Genomic DNA, 21,940 nt, shown 5'->3' with positions numbered 1-21,940 from the left:
TGCCTAGAGGGATATTGGCTATACCTCACTGATGATACCTTACAAGGTTGAAACCATCATCTGGGGTTGCTGTATCTCTCGAGCAGAGGGAACTTGCTCCCGGAAGTGCTGCGGTTTGTCCCCTGTTCCAGCTAGGAAGCGGTCCTTGGCGGAGTTACCCAGCCAGGGCTACAGGGAGCTCCGTTACACAGAGTAGCTGGGGTAGTGGAAAAAGAAACACAAAGACAGGCTGGGGAGGGGGAAAAAGAGACACACAGACAGGCTGGGGCTGAGGGGCAGAGACAAGGTGCTGGGAGGAAGATGTACACAGAGGGTTTGGGGAAGGGGGGAAGAGATTCATAAAGGGGCTATAGCAAAGAGACACACAAAAGGGGCTTGAGGGAGAAAGAGACATAAGGAAGGGCTGGAGAAGATGAAAAAGAGACAACAAAGAGACTGGGGGGAGAAAGAGACAAAAAGAGCTGGGAAGAAGCAAAAGACGTGCACTGGAAAAATTATCCAGGTTATCCCAGCTTGGCTTTTCTGCCTTGAACGTGTAAATGGTTAACAGAGATAGCCTTGCATCTTTTTGTCTTCCACACAACAATGCACAAACCAGCTGAATATTATTCTGTGCTTTGCCCTAATGGTTTATTAGGGAGTAAATGCTAGGGTTGGGAGTATTTTGATTTATTTTTTTTAGCAACCAGGATTGTATCTCTGCATCATGGGAATGTAGAAATCCGGGAGTCCTAAATACCTCACATAAGCAGACCCCAGGGCTTAAATTAACAATATACCAGTGTGCAGTGTCAAGAAATTGACAAGATAACGAGAATAAGTCAGCTACTTTACTTTTGCTATATTGCAAAAAAAATGTTTTCATATATATCAGTTATTTTGTGAATTTCCACATTACCCAGTTTTGTGACTAAACATCATTGTTACAACACATGCACATCACACCCCGAGTGAGCTCAAGTAAAAAATCTCTGGTGAGGATCAAGACAATATTCAGTAAAATAACTCCCACAATGCTTTGCAAGTCTTAAAGCGGCACTGTCATTTTTTTGTAGTCTTTTAATTTTCCTTTCTTTACACCCTTTGTATCTTATTGACTATGCTCTCCCCAACTTACCTTTATCATTGTCATTTTTCCTTGCACTGGATCTCAATTTCTGTGTGCAGCCATTATGTTCTCCTCTGTCTATAATATCTTCAGCTTGCCCTTCTGTGGCATTCTTTTAACTGATGTATTGTAGCTTAAATTACCGTAGCAAGTGAAACGGAACTTTACTTTTGAATTAAAAAAAAAAAGAGAGAAATATGGAGAAAGAGAAGGGGGAAAAAAAAAGATTAATTTAAAAGAAAAACCTGCATAGTGGCAGTGTTGTTTTATATAGCTTTAATTTTGTCCTTCCCTGGTTTTAGGCCTATGTTTCCTTCCGTACGATATCAATAAATACAATATCATGCCTGGCATTATGATTGCTTTGAACATTGTGAAGGTGCAGAGGGGAGAGGAACTTAAGATGTCTTCTGATACATTTTTTTAATTAAAATGTATCCTATGCAAAAACATTTATAATACACTGATAAAGACACAAATTCACCCCCACCCGCAGTTGGTAAGGCGCAGTGTGAAGTTTTTATTAATGTACTGTCATAGTGAAGGAGATATTGTGTATAAGCCATATTTGATAAGACCAGTAATTGTATTTACCACTAGAGCCTAAATCCTTTTATTCCTTATGAGCTCTGCTGTTCCATTGTCACTAGACAAGCCAGCTCGGTTGATGAATGGCAAGCAGTTTTCCGACACCCTCAAGTTTCCCAGTCTTTTTGTTCTGTCAGAATTTATATTGCAGTCTCTTATGGTCCAAAGTAGTAGAAGTTCCAAAGAATTCATATATATATATATATATATATATATATACTGTTACTTTTGAAGCAGACATTTTAGATGCAATTTGTATTTTATATTATATAATATTGGATCACCACTGGGTCTTTATCACGATATATTAAATGCAATGAAAATCACATATTTCTAAAAAAATAAATAAAAATAAAGTACCGTAAATATTAATTTGTTCTATCGATAAGTAGTATGACTGATCAAGATGGAAATGCCGTTTTGCATAACCCCAGGACACCAATGACCTCGGAGATACGGTTAAACTAAAAAACATTATATTCAGGTAGTTGCTTAGTTACCTAAAATGTAACTTAAAATGCGCGTAAAAGACTATCAGTGTTATTCACTGAACAAATTACCAAATTACGATCGCATTGGCAATTAGCAAATGTATTAATGTGAATGTGAGATTGTAATTTAACACAATAAACCTGCGTATTTAATTCAACGAATATAAATGATTGTATATCAGCAAGGCCAAACGGATACATAGAGATATTGAAGGTAAACAAATACATATACTATATTTATGAAAAAGAAATAAAAAAAATATGTAAAGCTATACTAAATGAAGGTAATGTAAGATTCAACAACAAAGAGCAAAAGTGCAAAAAATTAAGAAAAGAGTGAAATTAAAATGAAATAACATAAACAAAATTAAATTAATATGGGATAGACTAAAGGATCAAAGTTAATATATATATTAGAACTAATTTACTAACTTGCCAGCATTAGAGTGCAATGTTTTCAATAGTCTAACAGTAGTAGACACTGAATTTATCCAACCCAGCCTTTTACATCAAATCAGATACTGCCGTCTGTTAGCACGTGATGTGCGTAGCTTACTCAGATCTATTTTTTAACTTTTATTAGGAAAGGTTTAGTAATACTGTAGGAAACCTAGTCAACAATATGGATATGTTTTACATCCACATCCAGCTCAGTTGACCTGCAGCCCTATTGGTTTTGTGATTCTAAAGCTGTATAACATGAGCGTGATCCCTAGAGGATTATATAATTAGGCAGCTAAAGATCATAACATGAATGTTTAAATGACGAAATGGCTTATTCAGAATGTGTCTACATTTCGTCTTTCAAATTGTTTTAGGGAGTGTACCCGAATGTGTTCCCAGAGTTCTGATTATTAAACGCTGTTTTGGATGATATTATATGTGGCATTGCCCTTTCTTTCTGGGACATCAAAAGACTCTGGGACTGTTGTATATAGTTCAAATGGAACAAACAACTAAACTCTGTCTTCAGGGGCACGCTGACGTTCCATTAACCATTTATGGGAGTGGAACTTTTTGGGGTCTTTTTTTATGCGACAAAAAAAATGAAACAGCTCCAATATCATTATACATTTATTTTTGCTTGAGTGCATCTGTATTTTTCTTTTATTAACTTTTGACTCATATCTTTTAGTGGTTTTGTCTAAATTTAACCTTTATGGACTTGTCATCAGTCGAGCCATCAAGAGAAAGAGTCAAGGCAGGTGTTGCCATGTAAATGAGGATAGGAAGATTGTCTAGTAAACTATGAACCCTTGTGTCAAAGCAATGCAGGAGTAAACATATAGCAATGTAGGAGCAAACAAGTCATGTGGATGTTGAGTCAGGTTTCTAATACAAATTAAAGCCTCAATTTTATATATATATATATATAAATATATTTATTTATTTTTTTAAGCTTTTCAAATGATTTAGTGTTGTAGAATAAACATTAAAATTATTGTCTTTTTAAATAGTAAAATATAAAAAATATAATAAAGAATTTATCAAATATATCAAATATCAAAACGTAAAAATATTTTTCACAACATTACATTTTTTAAAAAAGTTTATCCAAAAAAACGTAAATAATTATTTTAAAAGCTTATCGAAAAATTTTAATTCAAAACCTAAGTGAGCAAAAAATGCATCAACAAAATTGGTTACGTAAAGAAAAAGTTAATCAAAAACAGTAAGGATGCTAACGTTAGTATGTATCAGTATTTTACAGGCAAATTAAGCATTATCACATGTCCTCCTATTTTACCCTACCAAAATGGCACTGAACACAAATGTACAGTACTTACAAGTAACCAGTCTCGTAAATAGTCTTTCATTGGAATGTCCCAAATGTGGTAGATTTGGTTTAAAATAAAATAATAATAAAAACATATTTAATAATATCATGTAATAGAGTATAATAATATGAGCATAACAATGTGATACTTTTAATGTATAATTATTCTATTTAGAAGTATTCTACAGAGTATTTCACTTGTGCATTCACTGTCTAGCTATGCATGCATTTCCTTCACCTGGAATTATAGGGGCATTCATAGCAGCAGTGGTTATAATGTATAGCGTTCCCATATTTTTTGGCCTAATCTATTGTGAGTTTATTTTACAAAAAAGCAGGGCTCTCCCCCGCACCCATAGCCCACTTTCTCTCCAGCTGCATCAATATTGTGGAAGTGTAAATTTGACATTGTCTATATTAGGTCCATCAAACCAGACAATCGTCACCCTGGAGAAGTGTTTTAACTATAATAGAAAGATAAGTGTGTAGGAGTTTAAAGAGGGAGTACTTGTCAACTACATTGTAAAATGGCTGGCGGAATGTATGAGGTGGCAAATGGGAGATGGCATCCTTTCTTGGATGGGACCAAACTTACATCTGTCTTATACATCCACGGAGAAATGGCAGCAACTGATGACACAAAGGGGAAGTCCATTGGTGTCTTGGCATCCTGGTGGTTTCTGACTGAGACAAACACGTATACTAATAACAATAGAAGATGGAACCTTCAGTCTGTGCAAAACACTTGAATCGACAAGAACGAGCATCCAAAAAAACATATCGATTGCCAAGTCCATTTCCTGATAGATTGAGACTGTTCTGAGGGCACAGTGGGTTGCAATTCTATATTAAGTAAAGATTCTTATGTTTTGAAGAGTTGATTATGTATATGTATGTGTGTGTAAAAAAAATGTTTTGATTAATAGACATGACAAGTAGGTGTTTATAGCTCCCAGGTGCAGTCCTGACCTTGTGCTTCAGTAAAATATTAAGGTGAAAGGACTTCTAATGTAATTATATAGGGTTTGCTTGAAGAAGCAAGACTGGCTATATACACACACACCACATACACACACACACACAAACACACTCTATCCAGCAAGGTATGAATTACAATAAAAAAAAACATCAAAAGCAACACTGTTTTCAATACTTTCTTTTAAAATTATATGACACAAGAATTTTTTCGTAATATAATATGATATATCTAACAAATATGAATTTATTTGAAGACATACAGCATATATACATTTAAAAATATACCTTTCTAGGTTCCTAAGACTTTTAATATACACAATTCTATATCTGTGGCAGCCTTCTCCAATAAAGGAAGATAATTTTATCTTTAAAGGAACACTATAGGGTTAGGAATACAAATGTGTTTCTGACCATATAGTGTTAAAAAGCTCCCCTTGCCCTCCTTAAATAGGAGTAAAACTTACCTTTATTCCAGCGCGGGTCCACCCCCACCTTCATCCTTTGCTGAATTCATTAGAATTGATGATCTCAGCTAATCCAATGCTTTCAGTCTAATTTTACACACGCCGCAAAACACCAAGCTGGCCAATTAGCATCTCCTGACTTAATGTATCTCTATGGGGAAAGTTTAGCGTCTCCATGGAGAGTGTGGAGAAGCTAAGCATCAATGCTGCATTTTGTGCAGCACTGACCCAGGAAGCACTTCTATTGGCCGTCTGTGTGATTGCCACTGAAGGTGTCCCAAGGCACTAATGAAACAATAAGTGTTTACATTAAAATGCCTAAAGGGACATGATATACTCAACAGAACCACTAAATTAAGCTGTAGCCAATGGGTGGATGGGTGCTACCAGCCAATCCATGATCTCTCATCAATATCAATGAGAGAAGGAATTTAAACATAAGTCTCTTATCATGTGTAGAAATCAGTCAGCCACTGTTACCATCAAACAGACATAATAGCTTCCATTTAAAAGCGAGGCATACGTTGCAGTAGTAGTGACCAGACCGGTGCAAATAGTTTTGAACAAATTTGGTAATTTGCAAGTGAATTACAAACTGGAAAAAAAATGGAAACTAATGAATTTAGAGCAAACAGAAACAACTTTTTCAGACTCATTCGTTTTCATAAGGATAGCAATTTAGAGACTTCTCAATTAATAAACTGCAACAGTAACATTAAGAGAATTGGCTTTTTCTTAATTTTGATCTTTCAACTGTTTAGTAGATTGCACCCTAATTAGGTATCCTTACTTGGGATTGTCATAATTAGGGGCAACAAATTGGTGTGTGTGTGTGTGTATGACTATGTCAGTATGGGTGTGTGTTTGTCTGCAGTGCATGTGTGTCTGTATGACTGTTTCAGTATGTGTGTGTGCATGTGTCTGTATGTGTGTGTGTATGACTATGTATCTGTATGAGTGTGTATGTGTCTGTATGAATGTGTGCATTTGTCTCTGTATTACTATGTGTCTAAGTACTTTGTGTGCCTGTATTTTTGTATGTGAGTTTGTATGAATGTGTGTATTTGTCTTTATATGACTCTGTGGGGAATAATTAAATTGAGACTGTAGGCACCCAGACCACTTCAGCTTTTTTAACCCCTTTTGTACCACGGGGAGGGAGGGCGCAAGGGAAGAGGGCACCATAGGGAGCTATAGTGCCAGGAAAACAACTTGTTTTTGTTGTTAACCGTTGTTAAGTGTTCTGAAAAGATTTTAACTAAATGCTTGTGCATTTGTTCCTATTTATTTTCATGGTATTATTTTCATTATTTAAGTAAAGTTTAATGTTAAAATAAACATAATTGTGTAGCAGTTTTAATGCTGAATTCTATTGTTACAATTCCGAGTACCGTTTTAAAAAATGAATTAAAATGTAGTGACACGACTGGTCTACTAAACAACTGTAAAGTCAATTTTTTTTTAAAAAGTGCTCTCAACTCCACCTACCTATATTACCTTAGCATGCTAACCTTAAGGGTTATAAGACAAGCCAATTCTAATGCTACTAACTGCTGAGACATATAGGCCCTTCTTGTAACCATGCCTTTCCCTTCACATTATAAAATGTGCACGGTTCCTCATGTCACACAATTGTTATATTCTATTTGAAGTTATTCACGCACCAGCTGTTGTGGCAGTGCAATCTTGTATTCTTAGCCTATGCACGAATAAAATAAAGAATTAAAAAAAAAAAAAAAAAAAAAAGTGCTCTCGAGGACATTACATTTCTGGCGAGATGTGAGATCAGTGTTCGGGGGGGGGAGGGGGGTTGGTGAAGAGAATAGTGATGAAACAGGAAGGAAGGACAAAGGGGTTTAGGGGAAGCTTAGCACTCCACTTTTCGGGTTCCCTTGGGGGAACTCCGTCTGGGATCATGACTCATAGCCCATAAAAGAGCCCTGGCCGGTGGACTTTTGGGGGTGCGCGTGGGCAGGTGTGTGGCGTTTCCCATGGCCAACAGGTGCGCAATGCAGCTCTCCGTCCCCTGTAGAGGGAGTGGCAGCTAAGCAGGATCAACGATGAGGCTGCCAATTCACACCATTCAAAATGATATCAGTAACACTGCTCTGTTAGGCTATGCTAATTTTTTGAGTTATTTGTTTTTACTTTACTGATTTTTTGTTTTTATGAAAATGTAAAAACCTTGACGGATTGCGACCGAGCCAATTACCATTGTATAACAAAACAAAAAAACTTTTCCTTTCTGTATCAATGGATAATGTTGTATAAAACATGCTTTGGCTTTTGCACAAGCCTCCACACTGCAGATATATCGAAATTTCTGTCATTGCAAAGATAATGAGAATAAGAGCCTTTTTTCTTAAATTTGCTGTTTTGGTTGCTTAGTAGATAAGTCCCTAATTCGGTACCCTTAATTAATGCAATCCCATGAAAGAATACCAAATTAGGGAGCTATCTACTAATAAGCTGAAAGATCAAAATTAAGGGAAAAAAGCCCTTTTAATCATTTTAATGTTTCATGCAGCTGTTTAGTAGATTGCTCCCTTACTTGGTACCCTTATGTGAGATTACTATATTTAAGGATACCAATTTAGTGAAAACTTGAAAGTTGAAAATTAACAAATTGAAATGAAATGAACCAAAGCCATTTTTTTTGCCCGTGCTCGTCCCTAGTGACTGTACTGCTAAATTTCCCGACCTCTAAGTTCAGGTTTCTTTATAAAATGTATTATTTGTGATCTTTTTCAAACAAGGAGATTTAAAAAAAAATTAAAAAAAAATTGTGAACTACTATTTTTACTTTGATTTGCTTCTAGAACGAGTATTCACCGTGGGCTTCTATCTTACACAAATATGAGCCTATGTGTGTACAAGAGTCAGGTTCTTATAAACTCAAATATTACGGTGTTCACTTACTGAGACGTCTGGATACTTTAAGTCGCTTATCTCAAGATAAAAATACAAGATGTTACAAATAACAACCAATACAAAAGGGATTATGTAAAACATAGGTTCTCAACCTGTGGTACACATAACCTAGGTGGTTGAGGGGGTGATGATGTATGTACTCTTCCAGCACTATTCCCACATGCCCATGGTTGATGCCTGGAACCGTGTTATGACATCGTCCCAGTATCACTAAACAGCGTGCGAGGGAGCAGTGCAGAAAGAACATGAAGATAACAGCAGCCACACTAAACCCCAGTTTATGTGTGTGTACCTGTCAGTGTATGTCAATTTAGGAAGAGTGTGTGTGTGTGTCTGTCAGTGAATGTGTGTGTGTGTGTGTGTGTGTGTGTGTCTGTCAGTGAATGTGTGTGTGTGTGTCATTAAGTGTGTCTGTCACTGTGTGTCAAATCAGTGAGAGTGTGTCTGTCAATGAATGGGTGCATGTGTTATTAAGTGTGTCTGCAAGTGTGTGTCAAATAAGTCAGAGTGTGTCTGTCAGTGAATGTGTGTGTGTGTTATTAAGTGTGTCTGTCAGTGTGTGTCAAATCAGTGAGAGTGTGTCTGTCAGTGAATGTGTTAGTTTCCCCTGTGCTGACATTTGTGTGTGTGTGCCGGTGTCATCTGTGTGTAAGTGTGTGTGTCGATGTCCTCTGTGTGTAAAAGTGTGTTTCTGTGTCCTCTGTGTGTACCTGTGTGTTGTGTGTGTCTGTGTTCACTGTGTAGGTGTGCCAGTGCCCTCTGTGTGTAAATGTGTGTGTCAGTGTCCTCTGTGTGTAACTATTCTGTGTGTATTATGTTTTCATTTTGTGACTTTTATACTTTAGATTAATAATTCATACGCGCCTGCTTACATAAACAATATTTACATTGTGTCATATTTATTTTCAAAATATTATTCACTACCTTTAATCAGGCTTGTTTTCCAATATGGGATTAACTTAAATATCAGTGTCTACATGTCTCTTTTGGAATGTAAATCATTAGATAGTACTCTCGAGGCAGGGGTTCACCTCTGTAAACAGTTGAGAAACACTGGGGTTGAAGGTAACACTTTGTGTGAAAATCTCAGTTTTTAGCAAGCTGCTTGAGCAATGACGGCGGTAAGAAGGCTATGATCTGTTAGGAAAGCTTGGTGCATTGCTCCTAGCCTGTTCATCTATGTTTGTATTTATTGTTTATCTATGTTTGTATTTATTTATGGAGTTTCTACATTTTCTTGGCTGCAGCAGTGCGGCTGCGCTTTGGCAACCAGAAAAGCTCAGATTTTTGCCAACCTCTTGAAAACAGTCTGAAAAAGAACACACAGAGGAAGACTCCCTGCGCCGTAACCAATTCAATAAGTTGTAGTGGTTATGGTACCTTTAAGATTGATTTAAGCTTATTTTAGTAAAGAATAATCCATTGTGTGTTTCATTTATTTATTTTTTATGGTAACTCTATAATTCATTGTTTTTTTCCTAAATATTTTTATTCGACAAGCATTGTTGAGATACTATTTTTCTTTCTTCTACTACCACTAAATGTAGTGCAGAAATGTTGCCTGTGCATGGTATAGAGCACCCAGTAAATAGATTTAATTAAATTAAGTGAAAGTTGGCTTCATCAACCTATCTACATATCGATTAACAGAGTTATTCACTGAAGTTAGAATTTAAAGTGAATTTCATATTTAAGACCCAATTAGTTGAACTGGAAACATAGAGTTAGAGATTGCTTCCAGTTGGGCTATTTTCACCTTGAAGGTGTAATTCACTTTGAATTTTCACTTTAGTGAATAGCCCTGTAAATGTGTCACCATAGCTACCTCCGTGTACTGCAGACTCTATGGAATGATTATTTAGCAGTTACTATTGGATGGAAAGTAGTTCACTACCAATGGCATCCAACACTCTCCTCTTCTGTATTTAGAACACAAAGCATGGAAAGAAATGTTACATTCTATTTGCAATGCTTTATATTAATTATACTGTTTTTTTATGTTGTCAAGTGGTGTCATTTTCCTGTTAACGTACGTTGAGTCTGACTCTTGACTGATGTGTTGATGGCATAGTGGAATCAGTTTAAACAGTAATTGGTTTGTTCACCTGCGGATGTAACCGCGGGGTTTCGTATAGAACAGTATCCGCATGTGGTATTGTCAGTGACACAGACATTTCTCACTATCAGTTTATGAGAATGTTGTTGTAAATCACTTTTGTAAAACAAAGTAAAAATGTTGAGTGCGTGCCACATGTGGTCGACTTGCTAAAGGTCATCTATTTGTTTTTATTGTTATGTCTTAGCCTTAATATTTATCTAGAGCAGTGATGGCTAAACTTTGACAATGTGGCTGTTGTGAGCTTTTTTCCCCATGATTCTCAGCCAGCCACACCAATAGCTGTGTGGTATGGATACCAGTCTACCAAGGGACTTGATGGAACAAATGGCCATCACTGCTCTACAGGTGCTTTGTAGACCCTCTCTAAGCAATTCTTCATGTATAGCCTGTCTGGAGAAAAAATACCATAAATACCATAAGCCTAAAGGTGTCTTATTTAACCATTTCACTGCCGGGAAAAGGAACAAGAATGAAAAATATTCAGTAATGGATAATAATGTATTTTAACTATCACTTTATATGACAGTTCATTGTAAACCCCAGACATTAAAATAGGTAGGATATATCTATAGGGTCAGGAATACATGTTTGCATTGCTAATACTATAGTGTTCCTTTAAGTCATATATTGACAGGGGATTTACTGCCGTATATGAGTTTTTTTACTAATAAATATACATTTGTACTTTAAGTGTCACTTTAGTTATTCCAGGAGCGCACATACTTTTCTGTTTTTGAGCTTATACTCAATTTAGGACGCTTGTGGACGTATGTTGTTGCCCACTTAATTGTTTGACACTTACTACACCTTCTCTATTAGTCTATTATCATTTACTGCCGTATAAGCTAGTTATAAATATATGTGAAATCTATGAGTGATTGTTCTGGACTTAAAGATGCAATATATACACCCGTATGATAGTTGTATCTTCGCTATTTCATCAGCAGTTGAACTCCCAGCAACATTTCACATTGTGTTTTATTTATTTTACCTGCATTATCTTGAAAACAAACACTTTACAATAGCTATTAGAGGACTAATGATAGAGTTGTTTATAGAGCTGTATCCAGTCTGCATTTTGTCACAGAAAAGTATAGCAAGTATTATAGAGAAGTACATACAATAGATGTGTCTGGTGTGTGTGTGTGTGTGTGTGTGTCTTTCTCTCTGTCAATATATCTATCTTTAGAAATAGTAGAGCTCAAAAAAAATACATATATCAAAGTCAATACAAATATTTTAGAAATAGTGTTGTCTTGTTGATCCAACTCTGTATAAGCGCTCCCATATATATATATATATATATATATATATATATATATATATATATATATATTTAAATAAATTCAGTGGTGGAACTACCACGGTCGCAGGGGTCGCAGCTGTGACCGGACCTATCTCTACAGGGGGCCTGGCTGCCCTATCCGACCTCTGCTGATTTACAGGCAGGATTGGACAATGTCTGTGCATATCCAAAAATTAGTGGCAGTGGTGGAACATACGCAATTTTGGCCTCCCAGTAGGCATTTGTCTGCAGGGGCTCGGTTGGGTGCTGTGGCACTTTATCAGCGTGACCGGACTCCCTTCTTATCGGCAGCTTGTCAGGAGAGACTGGAGCTGTGTGGGAGAAAAAAGGCAGTGATGCTAGGTCAGGAGAGACAGCCCTATCTCCCAAATACCGCAGCCAGCACACTGGACCCTAGGAAAGCTACCCCCCTTAGAGGTTTTTATCTCCTGCTCTGTACATTTACATTTTATCACACAAAAGAGGCTAATGTGGGGTCTAGAAGGCCTTTAACAGATAAGAGATAAGAAATTCTAGATTAAGCAGACTGTGTATTTTGGTTCCTTTTAGGGAAGTGTTTAGGAAGGCTGTGCAAGCCACATTTAGGGAAGTGCGACTAGAGCTGTATAAACAACATGATTTAACTACTAAATGACTTGAGAATTGAGCAGTGAAACTGCAGGGACATGATCTATACACCAAAACTGCTTCATTATGCTAAAGTTTTTCTGGTGCCTATAGTATCATTTTAAACAGGCTCACTATTGCATATTTTCTAGCTAAGGGGGGTTTGCATACTAAATTTAGAACATATGGCCAATTTGAATTGCAGATGTTATCGATTTCTTACTTTGTCTTTGTCTTTCTGTTTATTCAAAATTATTTTTATTTTTCTATGAATTTTAGCAAAATATAGGTGATTTATATGTGTACACGTACATTTAAGATGTATCTGTTCTTTGTATATGCGAACGTATTGTAAATCATTGCTCGAAAACCTTGTGACTTGTGGCACAAATTCAGGAATCAGATAATTGCAACTCATTGTGCCAGAAATACTCTGTCTCCGAGAGACAGACAGCGATGAATAAGTTTGATGACTGCTTCGTACAGTTAGTTTCTGGAGCAGCTGGTCCTTCTATTTATAGTTTACACACTAATGTGTCCTCAACACAAAATTATTTTATAAACATCTTGACAATATCTTGAGAGCGGCAATAGATTGTGTTGTTTTTCTATGCACTGTGTTACGTATAACCTGTGATAAAAAGATTGTGGAGGATATTACGGTATTAGGCATATGTTTCTATTTAGGGCTCTTCACCAATCTTTGAATTTTAGCAAAATAAATCCAGTTCAGACAAGGCAAACCAATGGGCAAACATTGCAAATGAGCACGAGAACTAGAATTTTTGTTTTCATTTCTCCTCTTCTCTGAATGCTTGTCCGGCGCTCACTGCCAAATACAAAGGATAGAGTTTTTTAACAATGAGTGACAGGGAGAAAGATGGAGGAATTCAGTTCCAGGATAAAGAGGTGTGAATTACTATATTTAATTTTATTTTTAAAACTCACAAATACACATTTGTTAATTCTAGAGATATTTAGACGTAATATTAAAATGCCTGGAAGTAAATCAGAATGGCAAAACTGAGGTTAAAATAGACTGTAACTGAGTTGGCCAATTTTTACAAATCAACTATTTTATCCTCGGTTTTACTATTCTGATTATGATGTCATTTGACAAATATTAATTTTAAAGAGCACAGAGGATCGTTTCAGAAAAAGTTTAGATAAAATACAATTTTCGATGATTTTCAAAATTTTGTTATGAAGAGACAGTTCCTCTTTAATTCTCTAAAATTTGGTGTTTAGTGAATAACCCTGTATTATTTGTGATAAATTATATAAAAATTAAAGCGGAACATAGTTTTTTTTGTTTTGTTTTTTTATAATAAAACAATGCTCCTAAATACACATTATTTTTCTAATGTGTATCATTTTCCAATCAGTGAAAATTTAACATCATTCTGAACCTCGGGACCACGTATTAGAAGGCAGGCCAAGGCTCAGTTAATAAACAATTAATGCTGAAGCCCTCGTGATGCGTAATAAGTATTGGATGACCTCAGTCTGACTTCAGCCATTAGTCAAGATATACAGCACTCAAATAACATTAAACTTCATATCTAGTTTTCATGTAGAAGGCATTGTGTGATTGTTATGTCACAGAAAGCTGTTGTTGCAAGATGAGGTTTATGAGTCAAAGTTACTAATTTAAAACATGAGATGTCATTTTAGGTTCATATCCGAGTGTCCAACTGTTCTGAATTTTACTGTCAGACCCAACTATGGACTCCTGTCTGATGTCCTGCTTCTTGAACACCAGATCCCATCTCCCCTGATGTGATAAATGAACTTTTCCTAATATTAGAGTACCTATGCCGCACACAACACATAGGTACTCCTGGGGGTGTCTGCGTCTCCATTAGTGCAGCCATCAGCCTATCAAGCATAACATTCAGACTGACACCAACTATTGGAACATGCCTTTCACCGATGATACATTTTGCATCACTGAAACACTCAGACTGTGACCCTGACCTGCTGCTTCTCAACTACATTACTTCCAATTGTTGGGAAGTGTAACATATAGACATCCCATATCAGAAAATGTGTAATGTTTATACACCATTACAACATTAAATATTTTCAATTATATTAATTAAAATAAACAAAATTCAAATAGAACAATGCACATCAGCCATTTATAACCTGTTTAAAAATTTTGAAACAACAGCCAGAGACACAGATAAACGGTTCACATTGTAAATTAGGTTAGCTTAGTGGAATGCAATGGAACATCATAGAGATTATTTATACTCGGCCTATCTGGGACACATCTGACTTCACCTCAGTCCTCACCTCAGAGATTCTGGGATTAAGAGCTGCCTGACAAGACTCACTGCAGCCTCGCTGACTTTACCTGTCCCTTTCAATATCACTTGCTCATTCTTTTCTGTCTAAGCAGTCCGTTCTAGTCCTGAATAAAATATGGAGGTACTGTACGCGAAATATTCCCTAGTATAGAATATTCTAGATTTCCCAGCTATGACAAGCAAGACAACATGTCAACACCAATATTCTTGTTAGAATTGTTAACTACTGTTTTGTCAAAAAATTACTTTACAGATAAATAATGTGTGCAAACTAGATACAGTCTGCCAGGAAATCTATACTATGTAAAAGCTCGGAAATTCCTTTTTAAAGACTATTGATGGAAGGATTATTGGTGATAGACAATGTTGTTACATTTTCTTATAAGTATGCTATATATGTTTTTGTACTTGAAGTTCTTAAACTCATATTGTTATATAGTAGGAAAAAAAGCAGGACTATTGTGTTATTTATGATTTTTTGAGAATACAAAATTAATTCAAAGTGAATTTAAAATGTTATGCCAGAATGGCCAATTTGGTTATTTGGCCTTAACTTAAGTTCACTTTGAACTCATTTTGAATTCCTAATGATTTGCATATGGCAGGATTATTCACTAAAGTGAGAATTCAAAGTAAATCCAAAGTGAATTTAAAATTTAGGGTCAAAACAGCCAAGCTAGAAGAATTCTCTAAGTCAGCCATGTTACCAGTTTTGATTACTCTGGCCTTAAATTTTAAATTCACTTGAATTCTTTCTTTAATAAATATCTCTATTAGTGATTAAAAAATTATAGAATATTTACAGGGTTTTTCACTAAAGTGAGAAATCAAGGTAAATTCAAAGTGAATTTCGATTTAAGGCCAAAATAGCGGCCAAAATAGCCTAAATTAAAAAAAAAAATGATCTGTCCGCTATGCTTTCAGTACAGCTGGTCTGGCCTTACATTTGAAATTAATTTTGAATTTACTTTGAATTCTCATTTTAGTAAATATTTCTTTATGAGTTCAATATCAACACGATTGGGGTAAAATAGCTGTACATGTTTGAAAATAAATTCTATGTTACACAAAGCTCACTCATTCGGATATATGTATATAGTCATCAATGCTCTTCAGTAACTCAGGCAAACAAATCTGTTGGTCATCGGGGGACAATCTCCCAGCAACCTTCGAGTTATTTCAGGCTTCTCACTCTGACTTTGGTGCCATCAATAATCTCTAAATATTCTAAAACTGAGCCTGTCTGTGCATATCCCAGAGCTGCAGAAACATTACCACTAAGTGTCTTTGGGTAAGACACATAAGAAGGCAGAGCTTGAACCTGTAGGTGGTGGAGCCAGAAGTTTAGCCATACTGGGTCAGAATTAGGTATGTTGCATGTGCAATACAGCCTCGAGGTTTCTAAAATACTTTTAAACAAAACTATACAAAACATGTGTAGCGTACAGTAAGCAGTTACTCTACTTACTGTTTGACTGTTGGCAAAGGAAAGAACATTTCTTCAGATATTTTAAACTAGTGGCTGATTCTAGATGTTCTTGATTTGTTCTTGTTTTGCATTTTAAATGACTTGTAGTAGAACACTCATCTCAGTCCATACTGTAGTACAGTATAGTGAGTATAGTGCTGGAGGTGGGCTTGATGTTATAGCATTTTTTTTTTTTTGGATGTAGAGGACAGGAGTGAGTGTGTTAGTTGAAAGTGTGAGAGGGTCACAGAAAAGAGGTAGCTATTTAATGTGTTAGGCCACAGTAGCCAAAATGAATGAATAGCTCACTTGGAGAACGTTTTATTAAGCTATTGTGGCCTAATAGAAACAGTGAATATAGTGATTAACCCTGATGATCAATGATGATTAATAGTGATTAATTGCATTGCAAAATTGTAACATAATGATTTCTGCAGAGTGGTAGGTTTATTGAGATGGATATATATTTCACAAACGCATAAACTAAATATATGTAATACATATATAAAAAAATAACTTGTGACTTATGTAGATATTGTTTCTGAATGGGGAGTCGAGCATGACTTATCTCCCATTTTGGCACCAAATACTCAAAGGTTTTAGATACATTTTCACAGATTTGCTTTTAAAGAAATACTCAAACTAAAAAATAATTAAGCAAAATGTCAGTGACTTGATATAGTCTCGTATTGCAGAGCAGAGGAACTGGCAAATCATTTCTCATCCACACGCAAATTTATACAAAGTTTTTAAATATTTTTAAGGCTCCTGGCTTGGACCACAAATTATTTCGGAATAACTTCTTGGAAGAGATGAGAGTGTAACGAAATACAAATTTATATTTAAATACCTTAAGGCTAGCAATAAGCAGAACCGTTTTTTACGTCGAGATGGTAACGAAAAGGACAGATCAAGCAGAAAAACGTAATTAGAAATGTGAGCTACGAGTTGAGGTGAGAGGCTGAGAAAAAAGGTGAAGCAATTCTATAGGGGTTTTAAATTACAGTGAAAAATGTTCAATGTATTCTCCCGTTGCTAACTTGCAGTAAACATTAGAAACGTTCCACTGCCCTCTTAGTAAAGTAATATGTCCTGATATTATTTTTAAAAATTTGCCCCTCTAATTTAAGACTATGTCCTCTTGTTGTGGTAGTTTTTCTTCTTTTAAATATAGAATAATAGAGTAATAAATATTTGCAGTTCTCCTTTTGATTTTGTATCACAGTTGAACTATTTGGAACGCCTGTAACGCACAGCTCACATCTGACAAAAAAAATCATTAAAATCAGATCACACAGAGATAAAATGTTCTCTACCAAGACTTCAAATGTCCTCGATTACAGTTTGTAGTATAATCACTATGTAGCACAAATGTAACTATATAAGGCAACTTACTCCCTACAGAGCATCAAGTGCAGATTCCTACAAATTGGCATCTAATGGACTTATTATCTCAAGCTGCCGGACATTGACATCACCACAACTAGCTTAGACGCTTTAAATGGGACTTTCTCAACATTTGAGAAAACCCTGTTTCAATGGGAAAAACTAGTGTCGGTGCTGTCAGCTTTGCCAATCAGGGGCCTCACATTCTAGAGCCCATGGAATGAGCATGGCATTTTAGGGCACGTAAAAAACCTTTAAAAAATATTCTGAGGTCAATACAATTAGTATCATGACGTTAACAATAAAATCTAGAACCCAAAAATTATGTAATGAACATTTCCTGGTTAAATCCATTGCTGTTATAACTCAGTAATAACCAAACTCTTACGAATCCCTAAAGATGCAGCATGGAAAAAGTCCATCACACGACAGTGTGAAATAGAGAAAACAGGGGAAATTGGATTTTATTTGTAAAAATAAAAAGTGTATTTTAAGAAGTTAGTCTTTAGAAGAATACATTTTTGGAGTTATTAGTGTGTGATTGAAAAATTGAAGTTTGCCAATTAAATGTACCCATTAAATTTAATGACTGTATGTAGTTCAATGACTTTCAGTCACTCAGCGGCTGCCTTTCCCATACCAAAGGTTGATTTTAAGGAGAAGGGAAATAGCGTTTTTTAAACTTCTATCTGTGTTTCTTTATTAGGAAAGTAATTGATCTCCCATTTTAATGAGATGTCTTTTATCCATTATTTAAAAAAAATACATTTTAAAATTTCGAAAAAAAAAATTAAAGGGGGAACAGCATTTATCGTTTGCTGTTTGCAAGAAATATATTTATTTTTTTAGGGAAGAAGCCTTCTGGATCCACTAATGATCATTTCTCATTTCTGGGGTTTCTTTCTATGTCTACCTAAATATATAGTTTATGTATTGACTCTGGAAAAAAAACTGTTCCAGACCGTGGATGCCAAGCACAAATGGGAATTTATTTCTACATTAATGAATGGAGATGTTTTTGCCATTTGATCACACCTTGGTGGGTCCCATTACCCTGGTATTATCCTATAGCACCAGGTCTGCCTTCATTCCATTCTAGAACCTTGCAGTGTCGAGTGGTGTACTGTCCTCTTCCATTCTCGATTACTGAGGTTGAATGCACCATTGACACTGCTTTCCTTGCATGTATGCCTGGGAATGAAAATAATTACGTTCGTTCACCATCCTTTTTGCATTATTTGAAGCGGTAAATTCAGAACAGCTTAATATGGTTTTATAAACTGGTGTTTATTTTGTCATATATTTATAATATGCAGTCACAGCAAACAATTTACTGTGGAACTCTTAATAATCTATAATCTGAAGATAAAAGGCTGTGATTATGGAAGACACTCACTCAACCACTGCACATATTTTGTTATCGTTGGTGACCAAGTGACCCTATGTAGGAGGAACAGTCCCTATTCTGCTCTGTGTCAGTGTGTATCAGGGATCCTTAGGATAGGTGTCAATCCATATCTGCCAAGTGACCCAAAGTAGGAGGAACAGTCCCTATTCTGCTCTGTGTCAGTGTGTATCAGGGATCCTTAGGATAGGTGTCAATCCATATCTGCCAAGTGACCCTATGTAGGAGGAACAGTCCCTATTCTGCTCTGTGTCAGTGTGTATCAGGGATCCTTAGGATAGGTGTCAATCCATATCTGCCAAGTGACGCTATGTAGGAGGAACAGTCCCTATTCTGCTCTGTGTCAGTGTGTATCAGGGATCCTTAGGATAGGTGTCAATCCATATCTGCCAAGTGACCCTATGTAGGGGGAACAGTCCCTATTCTGCTCTGTCTCAGTGTGTATCAGGGATCCTTAGGATAGGTGTCAATCCATACCTGCCAAGTGACCCTATGTAGGGGGAACGGTCCCTATTTTGCTCTGTGTCAGTGTGTTTCAGGGATCCTTAGGATAGGTGTCAATCCATATCTGCCAAGTGACCCTATGTAGGGGGAACAGTCCCTATTCTGCTCTGTGTCAGTGTGTATCAGGGATCCTTAGGATAGGTGTCAATCCATGTCTGCCAAGTGACCCTATGTAGGGGGAACAGTCCCTATTCTGCTCTGTGTCAGTGTGTTTCAGGGATCCTTAGGATAGGTGTCAATCCATATCTGCCAAGTGACCCTATGTAGGGGGAACAGTCCCTGTTCTGCTCTGTGTCAGTGTGTATCAGGGATCCTTAGGATAGGTGTCAATCCATATCTGCCAAGTGACCCTATGTAGGGGGAACAGTCCCTATTCTGCTCTGTGTCAGTGTGTATCAGGGATCCTTAGGAAAGGTGTCAAGCCATATCTGCCAAGTGACCCTATGTAGGAGGAACAGTCCCTATTCTGCTCTGTGTCAGTGCGTATCAGGGATCCTTAGGATAGGTGTCAATCCATATCTGCCAAGTGACCCTATGTAGGAGGAACAGTCCCTATTCTGCTCTGTGTCAGTGTGTATCAGGGATCCTTAGGATAGGTGTTAATCCATATCTGCCAAGTGACCCTACGTAGGGGGAACAGTCCCTATTCTGCTCTGTGTCAGTGTGTATCAGGGATCCTTAGGATAGGTGTCAATCCATATCTGCCAAGTGACCCTATGTAGGGGGAACAGTCCCTATTCTGCTCTGTGTCAGTGTGTTTCAGGGATCCTTAGGATAGGTGTCAATCCATATCTGCCACGTGACCCTATGTAGGGGGAACAGTCCCTATTCTGCTCTGTGTCAGTGTGTAACACCTGTCCCTGAGGACAGGTGTCAATCCATATCTGCCAAGTTACCCTATGTAGGGGGAACAGTCCCTATTCTGCTCTGTGTCAGTGTGTATCAGGGATCCTTAGGATAGGTGTCAATCCATATCTGCCAAGTGACCCTATGTAGGGGGAACAGTCCCTATTCTGCTCTGTGTCAGTGTGTATTAGGGTCCCTGAGGACAGGTGTCAATCCATATCTGCCAAGTGACCCTATGTAGGGGGAACAGTCTCTATTCTGCTCTGTGTCAGTGTGTATCAGGGATCCTTAGGACAGGTGTCAATCCATATCTGCCAAGTGACCCTATGTAGGGGGAACAGTCCCTATTCTGCTCTGTGTCAGTGTGTATCAGGGATCCTTAGGATAGGTGTCAATCCATATCTGCCAAGTGACCCTATGTAGGGGGAACAGTCCCTATTCTGCTCTGTGTCAGTGTGTATCAGGGTCTCTGAGGACAGGTGTCAATCCATATGTCAAGGTGTCAATATGTCATATGTCAGGTGTCAATCCATATCCATTGTGATTTAGGAATGTTAGGTGATTTATGCCCTTTATGGATTAAAATCAGACTTTGCATCAACTGTGTAATTTTCCATGGGAGTTTTGCCATGGATCCCCCTCCAGCATGTAACAGTCCCGGTGTTAGTCCCCCTGAAACAACTTTTCCATCACTATTTTGTCCAGAAAGAGTCCCTGTGGGTTTTAAAATTTACCTGCCCATTGAAGTCTATGGCGGTTTGCCCGGTTTGCCGGTTCGCGAACGTTTGCGGAAGTTCGCGTTTGCGAACTGAAAATTTTATGTTCGCGACATCACTAATTCCAGGTAAATCGGGAACTGACCATCCCTTGGTTGGGTTGGCATTTGGAATATGTAGAGATGTTTATTTGTGCAGGTACCCATACAGAAGGGATTTTATCCCAAACAAATGGACGAGCACTCTCAGGCACCTCTGAACTACCAGAGACAATTGATATGAGTAGTTGCATTGCATATAGACTGTTGCATATATGTTCAAATGGTTCAGGGCACATGACAAACCATGTGTCCCAATAAAACTTACAAATAACGTACTCACCATCTGTACACACCAATGCATTTTCAACACTACTGACTCATCACCCTTCCAGACTTGTAGTAGATTTACTAAAGCTCTGGAGCTTCAAAGGGTTCCCATACAGGTATCATAAATAAAACCTTCAATGAATATAGCATACCCTCACTTACAGTCAGCACAACATAACCATTGGCTGTATACACACTCATAGCCAAGATTTGCAGAGGGGTCTTCCAATCTCCACCATTTACAGCATGGCACCAAACACAAACACATTGGTATTGTCACAAGGAATCTTCCCTTAAACAAAGACTAACCATAGACTTATTGGCACCACACACCTCCGCTACCCCAAGTCTCAACTCCCTCATACCCTCCGAGAAGTTTCCTTACTATACAACACCATTGATCTACCTTTACAGCTATCACGCAAGCATGGGTTGAAGCTTGGTTAAGTAAGACCAATATCATCAATGCAGTAAACGGCTACCATCTATCCTAAACATTGGCACTTACATGGCATAAAATGGGCAATCCTTTCCCCCCTCAACTTTCAGGCTGCAGATTAGCCTACT

General features: G+C 37.1%; 1 protein-coding gene across 5 annotated transcripts in view; it reads left to right on the top strand.

Annotated features, from left to right (window-relative positions):
- Positions 1-21,940, top strand: part of SGCG (sarcoglycan gamma) — a 263,284-nt gene that overhangs the window by 86,991 nt on the left and 154,353 nt on the right. Inside the window, exon 1 of one of the 5 annotated variants that reach the window (XM_063429796.1) lies at positions 16,031-16,048. The exons of the other annotated variants lie outside the window; for them this stretch is intronic. The gene's annotated coding sequence lies outside the window, so the exon portion shown is untranslated. Of the gene's footprint in view, positions 1-16,030; positions 16,049-21,940 lie in introns of those variants that run through there. 5 annotated transcript variants of the gene reach the window in all.

Source organism: Pelobates fuscus, chromosome 1, assembly GCF_036172605.1.
Source record: "Pelobates fuscus isolate aPelFus1 chromosome 1, aPelFus1.pri, whole genome shotgun sequence".
Taxonomy (NCBI): domain Eukaryota; kingdom Metazoa; phylum Chordata; class Amphibia; order Anura; family Pelobatidae; genus Pelobates; species Pelobates fuscus.
This window is presented reverse-complemented; position numbering and strand designations above follow the sequence as displayed.